We start from the raw sequence: 7,626 nt of genomic DNA, 5'->3' as shown, positions 1-7,626 counted from the left end.
GTTCTTAAGCTCATTTAATTAGCAGCTGGTTTCCAGCTACATGGTCTACTGGCATGGGGGAGAGTATAGTTGTGAATGATACCTTCAAAATCTTGAAGAAAAACAAATCTTGAAGAAATTCGGAAAGATTTATGTGGTGAGGATCACACTAGGATCCTGGTTCTCAAACTTGGTTCTGTGATGGGATAACCAGGGGCTTTAAAAAAAAAATGCTGGTGCCCAATTCTATCCACAGAGATTCAGATACAATTTGTATGGGGGTAGTGGGTGTTAGAACTATTTAAAGTTTCTCAATTGGTTCTAGTAGCTATAATCATTGAGAATAATTGCAACAAAATGTGAGTAGCATAATGGGTAACTGATCCTAGGAGGGTGGATTTACAGACACAACAAAACTTTTAAGAAAAATTCTGAAATGTTTTCTTTACTCATACAGCAGGTAACTCAGTAAGTTCTGGGTTTCCAGTAAGACATCTCAATAACAGTCAAGACAACAATGAACAAACAAGAGTAATGATCAGCTTTTGTTACTGACCAACAACTAATGTATTTAATGTATGGATTCATCAAATACTGGCAACTTTCAACTAATGAGAACTTTTGCTACAATTTCTCTTGAATGCAATATTTCAAAAATCTCTAGATATATATTATTTTTGAAGATTTATTTTTACTTTAATTTTGTTTAATTCTGTTTAGTTTAAACAACTTTAACTTGATGAGTAAGCTTGCTTCTACTTTAAGGATTATAAATGTGGTATTGTGATGGATTTACACACAACTGAAACAAATCAATACACATCTCATTTATTAAATTTTATATAATGAAAACCACATTCCCAAGAGAAAAGGAAGAAATATGCAGACAATATAGTAAATTTCCTATGTAATGTTACTGTATTGATTCACTTGTTCATTTTTTTGTTTAGAATGATATAAAATTTATGAGGTTTGATCATAACTGTCACATTAACTTATGTTAGGGTACCAAAGATGCAAAAAAATAGTACCTGACTAATGGAGGTGGGGGGAACAAATAATTCATGAATTAGAGTCCAGTGTAATAAGGGCAATGAAAAACCATATGTACAGTACTCAGCATGGCACACACTTATGAAATATTATTAAAATGACTTATTAACAACAGCAACAAAACAGTGACTTGGAAATAAGGGAAGTAAACATTAAGGAAGAAAACTGGGGTAACAAGTAGGGAAAGCAATCAGAAACAGCCCTGAGTTTATAATTTGGACAATGGGATAGAAGTTGATATCATTTACCAAGAAGAGAGGGAGACATTGGTTTTGACTGGAAGATGAATTTAGTTTAAGATATGTGGAGTTGAGTTGAATTTACCAACGAGGCAGTTTATTGAAGAAAGTCTGAAACTCAGGATGAAGATTTGAGCTGAGAATATAGATTTGTGTATCATACACATTTAGTTTTGTTGACACCATAGCTTTGCAGAAAGTCACCCATTACATTGTGTAGAGTGAGGATGATCAGAGATACAGTAATGGATTCATGGGGAAATCAGACATTTTATGTGTTAAACTGAGGATGAGGAGGAATTTATGGCAGAAACTTGAATGAAAGAGCAAAAAAAAAAAAGAAAAAAATCTCATGGGTATCTGTGTGTATTTGGTAGGTGGCTCCTTGCTTTCTACTTGAAAGATTCTCTGAGATTTGAAGTCAGCAATAGGCTCCTTTGGATAAAACATGCCTACTTGGCCTTCTATGAATATTTTTTTATTTTTTATATTAGCTATTGTTTTGTACTTGGAATAGCATTTTATGGGCAATTAAAATTTTGAGCAAAGATGATGAGTCTGATATTATTCTGGTAGCTCTGTGGAGGTTATACATTGGGATAAAATTAATGTTCCTTTTCCTTCCTAAAAAAATGGGTATGAAATTGTATGAGATCCTTAGTGGTGCAAGCATGAATGACAAATAATTCTTAATTTCAAGTTAGGCAATATTTGGTGCATACATTTATAAATGGAGAAATATTTAAGGTACAGAGACAATGCAAGAAGAGGATGATTAAGATGACACTTTATAAATAAGGAAAATTTTGAGAAGGATCTGAAGAATAATTTGGAGTTTGGGAAAATGGAAAGAAAGTTGGACAAATAATACACCTTATATAAAAGGTGCAGAAGCATGTGAGAACTGAAGAGGTTTGGAATTATGGTGGTGATGAAGGGTGTGAAGACAGTTGTTAAGGCAGCATACACCATTGTGTTGGTGGTGCTAGCATTAAATCATAATACAAACTTTTAAAAGTGTATTTGGGAGCGGTTGAAATTAATGTGAAATCAAACTAAAGCATTATTACTGTATTAACATAAAGCTAAACATACTGATTCTATAAGTGGAGTGATTCAGGATTTTTCATGTCTCATAAAATTAGACCTTGAACAATGGAAGAGTGAAAAGATTGAAGGTTTCATATGCGAATAGAAAGTTCTAAGTGATAAATGCAATTTTTTGAGCACTTATTGCTTGAATCTCCACAGTGTTAACAACAAAATACTGAAGTTAAAGCAAGGAAAGCAAATTAAGTTGATGAGGAATAAATCAACAAGGCAAATATTAAACAGAGGGGGACAGTTGATAATAATTGGGTTATAACAAAAGAGATTAAAGTGGGTTGGCAGGTAATGACACCAGTAAGTATCCTCTAGTCACAGAAAGAGAAAAATAAACATTTAAGAGGGTTCTGTGAACAGAGGTGGAAAGAAAAATGTATTAAAAAGGCGAGTGAATGGTACCAATACTGCTTTGCTATTTCACAAGGTCAGTTTTAAATGTGACTGATAATGTGTTTCGTATGAAAAATAAACACTTTGGACTGTTGGGATATAATACACAAACTGATATGCTACAAAATTGCAATAACTTGAACAGCATGGTTCTAGTTAAGTAACAAAAAAATCAATTAAACTATTTGGATAGTTATGCACCAAGCTCTAGTTTATAGAACTAAGGTGTATATTTTTAATTGACACTTTGAATCTAGCCCAACCTTCCAGCATCTCTGATTACAGAATCATGTTTTAAGTGTGGCTATTGTTTGCCTGTTGATTCCTGCATCTCAACTACAGTAGGGTTTTCTTGAACTCATTAAGGCAAACCCAGTGGCTTTTGATTTTTCATCTTCTTATCCTTAGCAGAGGTGCTAAGGTTCCTGGTCAGTTTGTAGGACTCCTTCTAAAAATCAATTTTGGAGTCACAGTCTTGTGCCTACTCCAAGGATTTTTAAGCCTTTAATTCACTTTATTAAATCTCTTTCCGCTTCATACGTTTAGAGTGCAGAAGAAGTAAGCGGACAGGGAGAAAGAAAAGAAATAATAAGAGTAAGAATAAGAAATATTTATTTGAGCTTGTGGAAAGGAGAAAGCCAGTATGAAATATTTAAATGACTTTGATGGATCATAAAGTGTGGCATTTTGAGAGAAAAAAGAAAATCTCAGGATGGTTGATTGCATAAAAATGTAAATTTATACACAAAATAATAAAGGAAGACATTTAATAAACTGGGAAATATTTCCTGCAAATGCCATACACATAAATACAGTAAGAAAAATAGCTTCTAAGTAACTGTCTGATGAAGGGGAATAATCAAAACAAGTATATTTGACTCTGGAAGAATTATATTTAAGCCCAAATTAAAATTCTATTAGAGGAAGATTAAAATCCACCTGAAAAGTAATTAAAATAAAAGCACTTGGATGAAAAACAAGATATATATAAAATAATCAAGACAAAATGATAAAGAAATCAGTAGTTTCAGGCAAATTATGATGAAATGAGTTAATAATAAATTACATAAAACAAACAAATATAATTAAAAACAATTTAAAAATGTGTATTATGCATGAGAGATAAAAGAAAGATATTTATAAATAAAAAGCCTTTACAAAGATAGAAAAAATGAAGCCCAACAGACAAATGGGTAGATTACATCATAAAAATTGTTTCAAAATAGGAAATCAAAAGTCAACAATTAACAAGTAAAAATGGAGTAGATGTCAATAGGAATAAGATGCACATTTAAATAATGAGATATCATGTTTAGTTGTTAGATTCCCAGATGATATTTTCTTTTTCTAATTTTTCTCATTCCTTTTTATAACTTTGCTAATTTTCTAAAATAACTTTTCTGGTTTTTCATTACTTTTAAACAAGCAATATGGACCATTTGAAAATTAGAAAAAAAAGCCAGCATTTCTAAAAAAAATAATGTATATGGATATCAGACACATAAAAGTAGATAAAATAATATTTGAAATATTATACCAAAAGTATAAGCACATTATTTGTAGAATAAGATATGACTAATGGTCAAGAATTTTAAAGTCAGACCTTAATAACAATCAAATAAATGCTAATCCTAATAGACAAATGTGCAGTTCATGTTTAAGCATCTCATTAATAAGATCTAAAAGTTATTTGCACATATTTTTGTATAGAGTGTGATGAAATGGACTTGCTCAAACAATAATAATAAAACAAATATGCTGAGAGATTTAAATACATTTGTAAAAAAGTAACTCTAACTTTTGAGTTCTAAGGAAATTTGAGATGTAAAATATTTATGTGCAAGGGGTCTTCATTATTTATGGCATTATTCATCATGCAAATGCTTCTATCAATCATGATATCCATGAAAGAGGAATTTACATGACATGCAACATCTGGTAAAGATCATTCTGAAAGTTGAGACATTGACCTTCCTCTTACCAAAAACATGCCAGTGGTCAATAAAACAGAAAAAAGATAGGAAGCCATAAAAGACATAGGTGGGTTCAGTAGCAAGATTAATATTTTCCTGGACTGGACACAGGAAGCTGGAAAAACAAGGGTTACAGTGTCCACTAAAGTTAAATTTTGGAAACAGGCTGTAGCCTCCAAGATACATATCCCTGAGAGGCAGAGTACAGAGCAGAGTTGTTGTTGTTGTTGTTGTTTTAAATGACCTTTCTGTCGAGGAAAAAAAAAAGACATACAGAGAGAGAGAGAGAGAGAGAGAGATGCTTACCATAGTATGAACCTTTATTTTTTAGTAGGTATGCAGTCCATATTTTATCTTAGTATTAACTCAAAAAGTTACATTAATCTGATTACTCACACTACCTAATTCAACATTTAGTATAAAGCTTCACTATTCAAGTCAGTGCTAAAATTTTTTGATTAGAGAATAGATACAAACCTCGATGAAACAGAATGGAGGATCCAGAAATAGACCCCCATGAATATGGTCAATTGTTTTTAACATAAAAGCAAAGACAATTCAATGGGGAAAGGATACACACTTTAACAAATGTTTCCTGGAAAAATTGAACATCCCTATGCAGAAAGATGAATCTCAAAGTATATCTCACACCTTATATGAAAAGTAATTCAAAATGGAGCATTTATCTGAGTGTAATATGCAAAACTATCAATTGTTATAAGAAAATAGGAAATAATCTTTGGATTCAGCAAAGAGTTCTCAGCTGCTATACAAAGGCACAATTCATAAAGGACAAAGAATTAATAAATTCAACTACATTGAAATTAGGGGAAAAATGTTCCATGAAAGATCTTGTGAGAAAAAATGAAAAGACAAGCCAAAGACAGGAAGAAACTATTTGAATATCACATCTGGTAAATGACTTATGACCAGAATATATAAAGAACTTGCAAAGCATAACAATAAGGAAACAATCTTTTTAAAAAATAGGCAAAAGATCTGAACAGATATTTCACCAAAGAAAATATTTAGATGACAAATTAACACATGATGAACACCATTAGTCATTAGGGAAATGAGAAGTAAATCCACAATGAGGTACTTATTAAAATGATTAAAATAAAAAAAAATGCTGACAAAACCAAGTGCTGACAAGGATATGGAAGAACTGACAAACATACACATTGTTAATGGAAATGGAAATGCATAAACACTTCAGAAAAAATTTTGATAATTTTTTATAGTTAAAAATCCACTTACTCAAAAGGTTACACTGTGTCTTATTCCATTGTGTGACATTCCAGAACAAGGCAGAACTATGGGAGGATAAAATAGATCAGAACCCTACCAAGGATTGGGGAAGGGAGAAATTAAACTACAAAGACTTAGCAACAGGTGGCTTTGGTAGCTAATAGAACTGTTCTTTCTCACATGTCAGTTGTTCCATGAATCCATGTTTGTCAAAATTTATAGAACAGCAGACCAAAATGAATTCATTTTACTGAATATTATTTAAAATAATTTTATGAAATGTCATGTGGGGACTAAAGTTTATATTATTTAAACATTTCTGAAATTTTCAATTCCCTTAAAAGAAATAGGAAGTTATAAGGAAGCATAGCCCTCTAAACACATATGTACAATCAGCACCACAAGATTTTCAAATATACCCAGATTTTCTTACACTGTTTGACATCGAGACCATCACTAGAGTTCTTCTCAGTGTTAAAGATCAATGATCATATAGCCCTAAAATAATTTAAACTTTTCACATCATAAGAAGGGGATTGAGACAAATATTTTAAAGATGAAAGAAGGGAGATGAGGTTGTCCAGTGGTATTTCTTGTCTAAAATAAGGAAATAAAAGAGAATAAAGACTACAATAGTTCCTAATGACATGTTTAATGTTTCTATGTTCTAAATGTTTTATAATGCCCATTAATCATTCCCACAAACTAAAATAGTTCACATTGTCTTTCATAAAATATTCTGTATAAAACATGTAAAATATGACTCTGCTTTGTTTCAAGCTCTATTATAAGTAAGGCACATAAAAATGAACTTTCTTACCTTTTAGGCACAACTTCCTCAAGGGTTAAGCATGGAATCCCCCATATATTTTTCCTATAAAGTATTTTAGTTTTTGAAATCTAAGTCATTTCACTCCTAAAATCGAATATTAATGATTTTACTTCAAAGCCAGACAGGAAGATATATTTCTATGTAACTTGTATTATGTAGGAATGTTAGTTTGCTTTTGACTTTTTAAAAAAGTTTAACATTTTTACCTATGTCAGCATGACAATATTTCTTCAAAATTAAAATTTAAAAACCTGAATTCAGCATATATTCAGTAAGAAGAAAGAGTTTAACTTGATAAACTGATCTGAATGAGAAAAGTAAAATATGATTTTTTTCTATAAGATATTTTAAGATGTAACTTCAAAACTAATAAAAAAAAGATATCTGGTGCTGTATTTCTCCCTCTGTGGATGGAGGGCTGTGCGGTGCTTTTTTCAGAATGCACTGGGTAATATTTTTTAATTTTAATTTTAATATCATCTATTACCGCTTTCAATTTTACCTCACTGTTACTCAACAATTTAGAGAATCTAAAATAATTCATGATCTTCAATAGTAGAAATACGTATTCTGCACTAGCCAGTTGGTGAATTGAGTTTTACAAGTCATATAAGTTTTCATGATAAACTAGGCTATTATTTGAGGAAGTGACCATCTTGTCAGGTGAGTGACACCTTAGTTACCACCTGCAGGTGAGGATTCCCACCACAAGAAAGTTAGCAGGCATGATGATAATCTCTGCCACCTGGAATAGCAGGCTTAAAATGTCAGTGTACTCCATGGTGGGCAGGCATCACGGTCG

At 31.5% G+C, this 7,626-nt stretch overlaps 1 long non-coding RNA gene across 2 annotated transcripts; it reads left to right on the top strand.

Moving 5' to 3' along the window:
• The first annotated feature begins 3 nt into the window (after nt 1-3).
• On the top strand, nt 4-1,810 carry LOC143684924 (uncharacterized). 2 transcript variants are annotated; one of them, XR_013176277.1, is made up of 3 exons: nt 4-136; nt 437-555; nt 1,649-1,810. It is a non-coding gene; the product is annotated as an uncharacterized LOC143684924 (long non-coding RNA). The 2 variants fall into 2 exon arrangements; XR_013176276.1 differs by having other exon boundaries at nt 437-722.
• The last annotated feature ends 5,816 nt before the right edge of the window (nt 1,811-7,626 follow it).

The sequence above is a fragment of the Tamandua tetradactyla genome, chromosome 1 (assembly GCF_023851605.1).
Source record: "Tamandua tetradactyla isolate mTamTet1 chromosome 1, mTamTet1.pri, whole genome shotgun sequence".
Lineage (NCBI taxonomy): Eukaryota > Metazoa > Chordata > Mammalia > Pilosa > Myrmecophagidae > Tamandua > Tamandua tetradactyla.
This window is presented reverse-complemented; position numbering and strand designations above follow the sequence as displayed.